At 37.7% G+C, this 14,578-nt stretch overlaps 1 long non-coding RNA gene across 1 annotated transcript in view; it reads right to left on the reverse strand.

Moving 5' to 3' along the window:
• The window catches only part of LOC120628145, a 63,210-nt gene extending 49,476 nt beyond the window's left edge, over positions 1-13,734 (reverse strand). The window contains exon 1 of the long non-coding RNA XR_005658952.1: positions 13,566-13,734. This is a non-coding gene — a long non-coding RNA (uncharacterized LOC120628145). The remainder of the gene's footprint in view (positions 1-13,565) is intronic.
• Between the last annotated feature and the right edge of the window lie 844 nt (positions 13,735-14,578).

A 14,578-nucleotide genomic window follows, 5' to 3' on the forward strand; every position in this document is an offset into this window, starting at 1 on the left:
CTGGCGCGCAAGATATGCACGTCGCTTGGGGCTATCTGTCCCACACAAGCGTTCGCTGACGTGGAATAGGCAAGGCCGCGGCGCCGTCAATACATATGAGCAAGCAAAAAACACGGCCCGCCCTATGGCTATCTATCCTAACCGTCTAAAAAACCACGTGCACGGGGGGCGGCCCCTCGCCCGCGCGCCGTGCGCCCGGGAACACCATTGGGCAGCGGACGCTCGTTTTGTTGTGAAGGGCGCCGGCACCGTGGAATATAGCTTTTCCTTAAACCACTCTCAAAAACGTAGGTCCTTTTGGATATTGAATTGCTATAATTTTTAGTGTAGAAAGGCAGTTCTTCCAGTAATGGGAGGGATGACTGCTGGATGCAAGAGGTGGCCGCTAATTGCAGACCTCAGTTTGACAACCAGTTATGTTCGGAGTATCAGTGCGTTATGAAACTTGAAGCAAGTATCCAAGATACCCATATAGCTCAACGAGTTGCTAAGCTAAAATGAAGCACGGCGAAGCACATAGCTTAGGGGCCTTAAGGGTTTTTAGCTGCTGGAGTGACGAATCCACAGCGTCAGTAAATTCTCGACTACGTAGACAGTTGGTGAGTGGAAATGCGTAAAAAAACCCACGCCTTGCAAATTGATCGTTTAAGACTATTATGATGAAAGCTTTAGCAGACAAGGTTTTAAGTTTTAGCGATATTTCTGGCGGAAATATTAAGTATTTGCACAATTTTCTCATCGTTGGAAGAACTTGTATTCGATTCCCGACTGGGACTTTTATTTGGTGCTATTACTTCATATTTATAAATGTTTTTCAAATGCTAGAGTATCCTCATTCAAGAAAATGCAGGTAATTATTTTAAATTCAAGGGTTGTTATTTAAATTTCATCACAATGTCTTACTTGTGCAAAAGCTATTTAAATAATCGAGCAGAATAATGTGTAATCGGTATGCGGACACAGTGTAGTGGCGCCGTACAAGCAGGGGACGTCTGGGGCAGTGCTACAGTTCGCCCTCACACTTGCGACACAGTCAATATGTATCTATCAGTCTATAGATGCAAATTCGTAAAGAAAAATATACAACTTTACAATGTATTAAAAAGTAAGAAAATGAACAACGTTTTCAAGAAAATACGAAAAAAAATTAAATTATGTAATTAAAGTAATCAAAACAAGCACTCCCAACGTCCATACGCACAATGTCCATAAAAATATTTAACTGAAAAAAGAAATACCTTATTGAGCATTGTTTTTATTTAGTACTTAGATGATTTTTTATATTAGAGAGATGATAATTGAACATCCTTTATTAAATCGGTTTCCCTACTCAATATTCTTTCCCAGATGGAGTCTTAGTAATTCTTGAAATTATTTAATTTAAAAAATGGCTGCCCCTAAACTGTGCATTGCTACGTTATAATATATTACTAAATTTGTCTTAAAAAAATTGGTGTAGACACGTAAGAATTAAAACTTCTATATACCATAATAAAAAATATATATATTATTATTAGAACTAAGTGATGTCTAGATACATAACAGTCGTATTGATCAACACATTCAATGATATTTACGATCAAAAATTGAGTTTAACCTAAAATAAATTTAAAAAAATAATACCATAATCGCACCCACGTGTTCATTGAATTAGAAATAAATATAGCGCGTTACGGATAAATATGACTTAGAAATGAAGATGGTGCGTAACAGAAAAGAAGTTACACTTCAATAAATTGAAATGGAAATGATATAAGCAAAAGTGTATTAACTGTGCCTGCGCAGTTCGCGAGCGCCGCAAAGCGCCAGCGGCCGCCAGTTGAACTGTATGCAAGTTTAAATTAACACTCATCTCTCGTCAATCTGATTTGATGAATAAACCAGTGTCGATCTGTCCACCGTCTATCTTGCAGAGCGTGACTGGAATGACAAGAAAATTCCTAGCAAAACGTGTACAAATCGAGCTTCCAGTTGTTAGGTCGGCGTACGAGGGATTCAATTGGAAATTTAACAGCTAGTTTTAATACCGACGGACCAAGCAGATTGTCCACCTGACGGTAGGTCGCAGGGCATACAAAGTACCACCCTGTGGCGGTGCTAAGCCTCATGTCACATGTGCCTGTAATGTGCCTGTGTAATGACACCGGCAACCTCGCCCTTCAGACCGAATCACAAGAATGGGATGGATTTGTTTTTGTTTTAAACAGAGCAAGAGATCGACATGCATTTTTGGCTCAGAGAATAACAGAACATATGCATACACGTGCTAAAAAAATATAGAGAATGGAAAGCCCAGGTATTATGATATACACTATAATACCCACAATGTTCAGGATGGCACTTAGATCTTTCATTAATTAACAGTATTATTGAAGCTAAATACCTAGTTTCTTAGCATTAATCATTTATTCTCATGACTATTATTCTTCCTTTCTATTAAAGTATTCATTTTATAAAAGAAATCTTTAAAGACCACCAACCTGCTTTAGAGCAGTGTTGTGGGTCTGTACTCTATAAACCTGACTTCCCAAGGAGTGAAATAAAACAACTGGACTGACTCTAATACTGTATATTAAGCTTCTCTATAATTCATATTACTTGTTACCTTCAAATGACTCTACTACCAGTTCGGAATGCTGTCTTCGGCAGAGAAGACCACTGGCAAGAAACTCTACCGTTGCTCTTTTATTCAATCAATTAAAACAAGACTTATAAACACAATTACAACATTATCATATGTTATAACGCTAGGCCCTTTGATACAAGACATATAAGACAGGTCAAACATAACTACTATGATCACTTATAACATCAGGACTTTTGGAACAAGTTGTTTGTATAGAGCAACCTCTGCTACATACGCTATCTGTATAAAATAATGCTAGGGCTCCATATATTATACCTGAATAACCCAAAGGATATAAGAGATATACTTATCTGATGCAACATCAGGTACAACCATAGTACCAACAACTTTTAACAACTTATCTCAACTCCATCACCAGTATATACGACTCTTGTTCCGCCACAACAATATTTCCTTAAGTATATCGTTTCCATTATAAATCATCTATTCCCAATTTGTAACGTTCTATCCACAATACTTTACTTAATCTCCATTTCTTAATTAATTAATTAAAATCCGTGCTAACTTTTCTTTCCCGCCAATCGATCTTGTCAAACTCGCGTCTCCCGCCATAGATCCTATATTTTTCTTTGACAGTCTACTAAAGGCCATTATTCTATTTTCAATACACTATCAATGAGTATACAAACTATGATTTGTTGATATATTTATTATAATCATCGGGTTTATCATAGATAAAGTGCTATAATTCCCTATTTCCTAACACACGCATCAAAATATGCACGCGAACGAAACCGCGGGCAACAACTAGTAATCTTTTACTAAGAATAAACTCATGTAGAGTTTGTTTCTGTTTAAACTTGCAAAAAAGATTGTTGAACTTTTAGAGTCATATCTGCAATATTTTGATAGTCCCATTTTTAAAGAAGCTAAAGGAAGGCGCTACTTGATGTCATTGCATCACCCTGAGGAGCGATGCGACGCGAATAACTGCCAGTACAGTCCAGTAAAGTGTGTTGTCATCCGATCCAAACAAACATATCGTTAAAATTATAATATTTCCTTGCACCAATAACCCCACAACACAAGCCGGTACGGGGTGGAAAACAATTTTTGACCCCTAATTATTTGTATGAGTGCACTCCCCAAGTAAAACTCTTTGTAACTTTTAATGGCATTTTCGGCTTTGGGCCTCGGACTTGCATTATACCTATTTATGATATTTGAGTCTATTTTATGTAAGTAAAATTTTTGTATTTATCTTGAACCTTATCGACGCAATAGAAAAACGGATATAGTAATCGCATTGTGTCTATCTGTCTGTACTAGTGTAACCAATCTTTTTAGATAGGAACAAATGATAATGTATTGAAGAGCATAAAAAATACAGGCTTATAAAGCGCGTTCTATGACTTAAACCCTATATTTTTTGGCAATTCAGAGGTTTCTTTGCACTATTGAAAACAAAAATCCGAAAATGCAGTTTCCTTGTTAAATTATTGACACAATTAGTTTTCCCGGAAATAAAGTGTCATATTAGGTCCGCCCTCAGCATGCAAACGATATACATGCTTTTCATTGAGACCGGTGCAGTGGTGCAAACTTAAGTAACGTAAAACCAAACAGATATTCTTTCGCATTGCCAAAATTTATATATATGAATATTTTTTTAAAGAAAATATAATATGCCGTCTAAGTTATCCCTATCCCTATCTCTACTAATATTATAAATGCCAATGTAAGTTTGTTTGTTAGGCTTTCACGCAAAAACTACTTAACCGATCCTCATGGAAGTCAGATTGTCAGATGTTCTTGGAAGTGTTATAAGTAATATAGGATAATAATAATAATAATATTTGTTTATTGTTCAATAAAACATAGGTAAAATTTACATTACATCTGCACAATAGGTATAACTTATATTAATGTTAAAATTAACACGGATATACAGAAATCAACTGTCCCTAAGCTAGGTATAAACCTGTGTTATAGGCGACAGTGCTCTCCTTATAAATATGGCTCGTTTAAAACAAAAAGAAAAAAAAATAAAGATATCAATTCGCAGGTAACGCTGGTAATCATATTTGTACTAGGTTACATGTTTTGAACGTTTTATACATATGTGTATGTGTGTGTGTGTGTGTGTGTGTGTGTGTGTGTGTGTGTGTGTGTGTGGGTATGTGTGTGTGCGTGCGCGTGTGTATGTGTGTGTGTGTGTGTGTGAAATATTACCGAACTAAGATAAAACTTCAAGCAACTTTTCAGTTTCTGCATATGTTTGCGTGAGCAACCATTCTTTGACACGATTTTTACATTTATTTCCATTTAGTGGATATATGTTAATGGTTTCATGTATTTTATTATAAAGTCTAGAGCTGAGGATATAGGACTGTCTCCCTGACAGTTTAGTTCTATGGTTCTTAGGTGGTAGAATCACTACAAACAGACAGACTTGACGTTTCAAAAGTGCTTATATTAGGCCTACTTGAAATAAATGAATTTTGAATTTTGAATTTTGAATTATGTCTTTCTGTTCTAAGCATGTCTAATCTTCTGTTTACTTTATTTTTATCAAAGGTGAGAGAATTATGTTTGCGTTTTATAACTTGCGATAGGAAGAGTTGACGAACCGAAAGAACTTTGCAATCTATTGTGGGGTATCTATATGGCTTTTTTGTTATTACTTTTAAAATAGATCTCTGTGCTCTCTCTAACCTTAGCAGTGATGTTTTATTGCTACCTCCCCAAACTGAAATACAATACAAGAGTAATGATTGCACTATTGCATAATACACCATAAAAATAGTACTTTTATTAGCTGATGATCTAAGATTTTTAAATACATAGATAAATTTCCTTATTTTTGTAGTTAGTTTTGATATGTGTAAATTCCATGTCAAAGTATTATCTATAAGTAGTCCAAGATATTTTATATTTGTAACATATTCGACAACAGGACAAGCACAGTTTAAGTTGTTACTAAAAGAATTACAGGTATGAGCTTTCACAATGCACTTATCAGTACTGGGTTGCGAGGTGGTGGAGGGTGAGAAGGTAAGTAATTTTGTTTTGTTAATGTTTAGGCTAAGTAAATTTTCGGTCAGCCTTTTGTAAAGCATATTCAGTATTTATAAATGTGTTTTCCCACGTATTTCCTGTAATAAGTAAGACGGTATCATCTGCGTAGGCTATCATTTTGCAGTTAGGTATAGAGAGACAGCAGAGATTGTTAATATATATATGGAATAGCGTAGGGCCCAAAATGCTACCCTGGGGGACTCCATAGGTCAGAGGCAAAGCATCACTCAAGTATTCATTGACTTTAATTTGCTGAGTACGATTTGTCAAGTAATCCCTAAATATATCCAGCGCTATGCCCCTGACTCCTATTTTTTCCATCTTATCCAGGAGTATAGGGATAGAAACTGTGTCGAAGGCCTTAGACAAGTCCAGGAATACACCAACACATTTTAGTCTCTTATCCAAAGCCCTTGAAACAGTTTCAGTTAATTCTAGAGCAGCGTCTTTTGTAGATTTATTTTTCCTAAAGCCATATTTATTTATAGATAAGATATTTTTAGTCTCTAAATAGTTAACTAATCTTTTATTTAAGACCCTTTCAAATATTTTGGAAAAAGCCGTAAGCAACGAAATAGGTCTATAGTTGTTAACACTGCTTCTATCGCCATTTTTATATACTGGTATAACTAAAGCCTTCTTTAAGCAATTTGGAAATATACCTTTTCATAAACAGTCATTACAAATTTTGGTTATAATAGGAGTTAAGATAATAGAACTTGACTTTATAACCTTAGTTGGTATGCCATCCCAACCAACGGCGCTATTTGATTTTAGGCTCATTATAATGTTTTGTATTTCTTCTTGATCAAAGCTTGTAGCAGGCCAAAAGAATTTACAGAGCCGAAAGAACCACCTATTTTACTGATTGGGGAAGAATTTGAGCTTTGGAGAATCTGTGTTGCCAATTTATTTCCCACCTCAGCAAAATATTTATTTACGAGATTGAGTGAAGATTTTGGGTCACTTTGCAATTGTAAAAGTTCTATTGGAGGGGAGGGTGAAGAAGTAATATTAGTAATTTTCTTTATAACTTGCCATGTACCTTTTGTATCGTTTTTAGTTTTTTCAAATTCCAGTTTTTCGTAAGTTCGTTTTAACCGCTTTAATAGATTATTACAGAAATTTTTGTATCGATTATAAGTTAATTTTAGAATTTCATTGTTGGGTGATTTCTTATGCTTTTTATGTAGACGGTCCCGATGTTTAATGCATTTCAAAAGACCTGGAGTAATCCAGGGTTTAATTGGTACTTTTTTCCGAGACATACGAACAATTTTCGTGTTGGAATGAATAATGCCGCTCAGAGTATCAACTAGCAAATTTGCCGCGTTATTTGGGTCTTGAGAGTGTACTATATCACTAAAATTATGTTCATCAATGCTGTTTTTAATACTGGTGTAATCAATGACGTGTCGACTATTTGAGACATGTTGTCTAGGAACTCTCATGTCAAGGCACACTGCCACATGCATCTAAAACTACTGTAGTATTTTTAAAGTGCGTTTTTAATAATACATGGTCAATGCAGCTTTTATCGTGGGTCGGGAAAAAATGTGTTGGTAGGAGACCATGGCTACTGATAAGATTCAAATACTCATGGGAACGGTTGTCATAAATTGGTTGAGAAATATTTATGTTCATATCACCCATAACAACAAGAGTCTTATAATGTGTCAAATCAGTAAGAACCGTATTAAAGCTATTAATAAAATTGTCTAATTGTCTATAAGAGGGAGATCTGTAAATAGCAATGAGACATACTCTTTATCCCGACATTAAGCTTGGTTCCGATTCGGGAGAGGGGATGAAAGTGTTTGTCTTTGTGAAGTTGTTGTGAAATCAAACGCAGACGAAGTCGTGGGCAACAGTTAGTCACTTATAAACATATGCCAAAAACGCTGGCGCGCTTACCTCTTTGTAAGGACAACTGACGCTACCTTCAGCTCAAATCTGTCTACTCCTAAATCACTTTTAAATTCAAATTCAAATTCAACAATGTTATTTTCATGTAGACCTTATCGCAGGCACTTATGAAGCGTTCATACATTTAACTTGTTAACACTAGTTAGGTGATGGTGATGACTGCATTCGTTAACTTAAAACTAAAGCTAGGAAATAGGCATAGGTACATGGCAGATTTACAATCTGACTAGTTAGCGTGGTTGAGTCAGAAGCAGATGATACTAAAGACGGCTTTCTTTGGTCCAGGTGCGGTCATCAAACTGTATACTTGTGAATTTAGAGAAAACTATAGTAAACCTATAGTTTTCTCTACATTAAAAACATAACTAATAAATTCTACATTATTTAGAAGCTATAGATTTAGGCCCTGACAATCGGACGGGCCGGGCAGGCTGTCAAAATAGAAGTAGGTAACTCGCGTCGCTAGATAAAAAAAAATACTTTGAAAATTGACGCTTAGAAAGATTTTTCCCCCCAAGGTCTAAGTATTTTAAGGACAGCTGTTATGTTAAGACCTGTAACTATTACAAAAGATACAGCTTGAATTATTATTAACTTTATAAAGTTTATAATAAAAAACCTTTCAAACTACGCTTAAAAGTAAAAGCTTTCCCCAACTCTTGCTTTACTATTTTTTCGGGGCGAATGATGACAAATGTCCTTAATTCTCAGAAAGAACATCAAGATTCATTAATTCCAAAAGGTCTACTTTAGCTTTACTGAAACGTCAAGATGTCGTCTCATGATAGTCCCTACAAACACAGTGTGTAGTGACTATCATCGGACCGGAAGGCAGATTTGTCTTAGGGAAGCTCACATAAAACATCTTTTCTACGGTTCTTACGAAGAAAGACAACGTAGTCGCTTAGGAGCCGATAGATCTACTCGGAGTGGTCGCGCGTCCGAGCCATCAGTGAGTTACAGTTGCGATGCTCTGTGGCGCGCTCTGTGGCGCTATGCGAAGGGCCGGAAGGGCGGACTCTTGCGCAGGGCCTCCATTGGTCGCAGGACTCCTAGACCCTTTTCTATTGGTCTATTTCTGGCTCGTGATTGGTTAGTTTTTAGTGTATGCATTTTGGAATACCGGTTGGATAGTTTTTTATCTATTCCGTTGTTTTTTCACGTCCCCGTCCTAAGTTTTGGGGTTCGGTCGGCGATTGGTTACTTTCATAGCCACGTAGGTGACTCTACTTATGTACTGCGCCGGTCTAGCGTAGAGTTATTTATGTTTTCCTGTCAATATTTATTCCCCTATTTTTTGTCCGGTGTTATCTTTTTTTACTCATTACGGGGTTATTTTTAATCATATTAAGAAAATCATAGCAACGTTCTTTCTACAAAGGCCTTTTACAAGCATTTAAGAAAAGTCCTTTATAGTCGTAAAAATATAATAGGCCCGTTTTGACATTTGTCATCGCGACGTAACTAGTTATGGAACCATAAGACTCAGGACTCGATACTCACGATAAATCAATTCAAGTTTGTATCAGTACTTGATTAATATTATTATGTATTGTAAAGTGTTCGTTCGTTCAAAGTATTCCTTAAACTTCACAACCAATACGCGTGACTGGCTGTTGATTATACGTCCACTTTTCAACATGTTGAAACAGAGTTAGTACTATATAACAACAAACACAAAAATCGATTCAAATTAATGTCCAAAATAGAAGAGCCATAGTTAACGTAATAGTAAACAATATATATCAAACTTAAACGAGCGCACAGTCAACTTTATAAGATGAGGAACGAAAAACTGCACAGTGCGCGCGGGGACGCTTCAGTCATGTGCCGCTTGGTCAGATACATCAACTCAGATTCATTATTTAGAACCCATTTTGAGAACCAAGCTCATTCTTTGCAGTAAAGATAACTACACAATATTTAATTTCGATATGCAGTAAAAAAATGGTTACAGCTCTAGTATAAAAAAAAAAAGGCTGAGAACGTAACCGTTTCGCAACAATTATAAATTGCATACTACTGTGAAGTAAGCGCAAAAAGAAAACTCGCGATATATTCTTTCATATTATTTAACGTCCCAAAAAAATTTACGTATTTTTTAAAACACTGTATGTAATTGATTTTTATTTTATTGTTTCTTTCAGTTTCGTTCCAAGTTACATTCTATGGTCTTGCACAAATGTCAAAACGGGCCTATTATATTTTTACGACTATAGTCCGTAGTACTTACTATTAGGAACTCTACACCAGATCAGAATGAAAATTCTACCGTAAAGAAGCTAGTAATAAACTGCATTCCTTAATCTTTGTATACTTATTTTGTAGAGACTATACATTTTTTTTTGTTTTTCAGACACCGTAATGTATTCTCAAGTTATCCACTGAGCTGCACATGTTGTTGAGATATGTTTTGGTCCGTCGCCAAAGCTTAGCGTTTATATTCTTGGTAGAGTCAGTAAACAGGCTACGTGGTATAAATTTTATACGTTTCAATTTTTCTTAAGTAGAATTACTTACGGTTTTTTTAATTTACTGTAACCCAAATTTTGATCGGAGTGCAGGTAGCACTGGCATAATATTTCTTCAGCAAGAAATATAACATTTGTGCGTTAAATTTCCACCACATCGAGCTGTGTGCTAAGTGCAGACTGTAGCTAGGTGCTACATAGATATCGACCTACATTCATGACCTAGATGTGAGTCAGCTATAGATTACTTGGATCAGCTGAAACCGCTCGCGGGCAAACTGTAGATGTTGTGAAAAGTAATCTACATGCCTACACTAACAAACGTATACATTATACTTAGCACAATTACCATTGAATTTATTTGTTTACTCGTTTACGCACTGAATAAATATAAACCCGTTCCTATTTTGAAAATTGAGAAATAGCAGAGGACATGAAACATCCAGTTAAGCTGACTGCAGGCTGTGTGACTATACCCAAGTATAGAAGGTATGGTGCTGATACAATTCTGACATCATAATCTCTAATTGTATAGTAAAAGTAGTGTATGACTCAGGGTGGAAATACTCCCTGTTCCGTATATCAAATGATTCTAAAGTGCAAGCATAAATAATTTGTTTATAACACTGAAAAGGAATGTAAATGTCAAGATTCCGAACGTTCGCTAGCGCTACCTACGAGTACCTATCAATGTCATTCGCTGTCTGACTATTCTCGCTAACGTGCAACACGGCTTGGCGCGCACGTCCTTGTTAATTAGGGACTTTTCAACTTTTTCCCATTATCATCTATCTTTGACTATCGCTGCCAGCATCTATACTTGTAACCAACGATGAGACATTTGGAGCCAGGAGCGGGGACCGCAAAAAAAAAAGAATCCTGCATCGACCGGTAAGTGGCAAACGTGCATTCTTACTTTCAGTGTTAGAACTTAAATCCGTTACCAATACTCCAAGAAGTGACCAGAAATAATATACATGGTGAGAGCGAAGTGCTGCAGTGGTACAGAAGCTGCTGAACGATTGCAGGACGTCTCGGCAGGACGCACCGTTCTCTGATGACAGGCCGATAGAGTTGCAACAATAACAAGGGCTATTTGCGAAATGCTTGTTTACTGTTGGACGACACGCGTGTCAATCACCCACCGCGATACCGGGCCGTTGACCCGCCGTGACATATGTTCGGACAGGCTGATTTATTGATATTCATGTTTATACACCTAGGTACCTACATGTCCGCATACTAAATATGTATAGATTTTTTTCTAATCATACATTGAAATATAAAACTGCTCAACTAACGAGAATTTAGTTCTGTTTACCTCACACCGTGTCACCAAAACACGATTATGAATAAGAAGCCTCATCGGGTTCAAAAGAAGTTGGGCGAAATTTTAAACGACAATAAAAGAGGATTGGAAAGAAATATTAAATCGACTTTTATGGTCTGTGTATGTCGACAAGTAATTGAACGATGCTGATAAGATATTAAACTACACCCTTCCTTTGCGAGAGCTAGGTACGAAGAAGTTGCTGATCATCAGACCTTTACCAAGAGAGTGCGAAGACACGATTTACATCTTCTAAATAGAAAAAAATTAAGTATCTAAATAAGTTTAGATCATAAAAATAGTGTAAAAAACCAGCCAAATGAGAGTCTGACTTCTGCAATCCTGTTTCGTAAAAACTTTTCTATTTGATTGTTTGTTTTGTGTTGAAGTTAAGTTTGACTTTATAATTGAAGTTATAATTTGACTAAGGAATATATATTTTACAAATTATTCTATCGTGACTTAAATTACGAGTTATAAATTCTTTGTCATCGGTTTTAATCCCTGCAAGTATGCCAATATAGGTCGTAGGTATGGGACCACGACCTTATGTTTTGATTGCGTTGACTTCGCCCAAAATCATTAATCCAAAAACTTCTTGACCAGATATGTTTAGCCATCCTTGGCATCCAACGAACATTAATGTTTGTGGGATGAATATAAGCGTTTTTCAGGGTCTGGGTGTTTATCTGTATGTTATAAATATTTATGTATATTATTCATAGAAATATTTATCAGTCACCTTAGTACCCATAACACAATCTACGCTTATTTTGGGCCTAGATGGCGATGTGTGCATTGTCGTAGTTTATTAATTTATTTATTAATTAAGGAAAGGATAGCACTAAAATATTTTGTAATCTTCATCAGTTGATGTTTTTAGAGGTCCCAGATAGACCTGGGTATTTGATATTCATTTCATTTCATTTTGAAGCGTTACTGAGAAATACGGTAAAAAATATGGTTTAGACTTGTTGAAGATATGTCTATCCTCCTAATCCTGAGGATTCCTCAGGATTTTGGTTGGTTGGGTTTGGCGGTGTTGAGTCGCGAGTCGGAGCCAACAATTCAAAATTCAAAATTCAAAATTGACATTCGAAATCCATTTATTTCAAGTACCTAGGCCTAGTTGCATTTGTATAAGCACTTGTATAAACGTCAACGATGTCACTGCCAGTAAATTCTCCGGAAAAAAAAGGCGTTGGCTCGAAGTACACATAAACCGTTGGTTTGTATTATTAGCACGAAGGATGCCAATAAGGGTGGAGCAGTTTCAAGGATCTAGCATGTAGACCCCTCTCCAAGCGAAGCGTCTGTGCGCAGCCGCGGTGCACCAACCGGTCGAACTTGTGATGACGACAGCAACCTATTTTTCCCCTGTTTTAAGTGATCATTGTAATCACCATCAACCTTCGATGCCGCCACTCGGCCCTGGCTTCCCGCTTTTTGGTTAAGACTTTATGTGGAGCTAAAGTGGGCGAGGTGACGGGCTACCGGGTGCTATCACATCAAAATAGATACCTACGTGATAACACAAATACATAATCAGAGGTAGGTTCGTAGGACAGCTTTGGCCCACTAGGCTCCTTCAAGTAAGTACTACCATTATACTATTCAGTTAAATATTAAGAAACAAATAAAACAGAGACAAAGAAGAAAAGAAGTTATTTGCTTACTTGTTAATTGGTAGTTGTGATATCATAATGATATCAGCATGAATGGGTAGGTACAGTTCGCTGGGCTATGTGCGGTGTGCGCTATATGTCATAGTTATCGGCAAGGAGCGGGGGCGCGGAGCGTTCAAAATGGCGCATCTTATGACGTAATCATTAAGAATTTTAGTGTTTCCCAAACATCAGTTTTCCATAAAAATATTTTCAAAACATTTACATCTTTCTTAACAAAAATCGTAAGCACAGTGGGTAAAGAGGCAAAGGAGTGTCGAGGCGAGGGCGTGTGCGGCGCGTCTTAGTGCAGTATTGATCTATTTCACAGCGTCACGCGATTAGCCGATTAGCGGCTAATGCAATAACGAAAGCTGGCGCCCGGCCCGCCAGCGCATTGTGCGCCCCGCTGCACATGCACGGCAGATGTTCGCCGGAGGCTGAACAAAGAGGTTTTTCAAAATGGCGTGCGAGTGTTCCGAATTCAAAAAATTGGAAAGCGAACTCACCGTGCAATCCAACATGGCGGCGAACAAAGACGCCTTCATTTATCCATCCCTATCACAGTTTTCTTTCGAAAAAAATGCACGATGCATGGTAGTGGACACTGTAATCGGGATGGCAGGGATTTTTTCTGTGATTTTTGATGTTCGGCCGGGTTCGCGGCGCGAATGCACTCAGTCGGATGCATCGGAGAGTACTGACCTAGGGCTTGCTGCAGTCGCGCAGGGCGTGCACACAGGCGCACTACGCACACGGCCGCGCCTCGCGGTCTGCAGGCCATTCTGAGCCCTAATGCGACAACCGTAAGGCGCAGTCGCCGCGCCACCGGCATGTACAGAGCGAGACGTGCGGTTCAATAGCCATGGAAGCAAACTGAAAGTACGCTCGCTGTAGCGGCTTGTACGGCAGGCTGCGCCGCCCGCCGGCCCGCTGCCGCGCCGCAGCCGAGCGGCACTGCACGCCGAGAGCTTGTACGCCATTTGCACTCCACTTTCCACCCATCGAGGGGGAATGTCAAACGCAGTCTTTGATTTCATTTTTCCTACATCGTTTACCCCGATCATGAGACATCTCTACCTCAGAGCCCGCGGCAGGCGCCGAGGTATGCTACCTCACCTCATGCATCAGTCAGGCGTTGTAAAGCAAATAGCGCTACGATAAACTAACTTTTGAAATCTGTAGAGATGTCTCTTAATAAGTTCAAAGTTCATCTATTTTAGTGTCAGATTTTCATTTAAATTTTTACCTTTGAAATTAAAATTTGGTACGCTAGAAGTTTCTTAAAACCGAGTTAGCACTTAGTATATTTTTATCTCATAGTCGATTTTACACTATAACTGTCATATTATCACTGAACCGAACCTGTCATCACTGAATCTGTGTCTGAAAGGAGCAAACGCTCAATCTCTATTCTCGCCTATTATTCCTACGGTCCGACAAGAAGCCCGTAACGTCGAAGTTGGGTAACAAATACATATATAATAAGTATATTCTAGCTAGCGGGCACGCTACATTGTAT

This window comes from Pararge aegeria, chromosome 12, assembly GCF_905163445.1.
Source record: "Pararge aegeria chromosome 12, ilParAegt1.1, whole genome shotgun sequence".
Lineage (NCBI taxonomy): Eukaryota > Metazoa > Arthropoda > Insecta > Lepidoptera > Nymphalidae > Pararge > Pararge aegeria.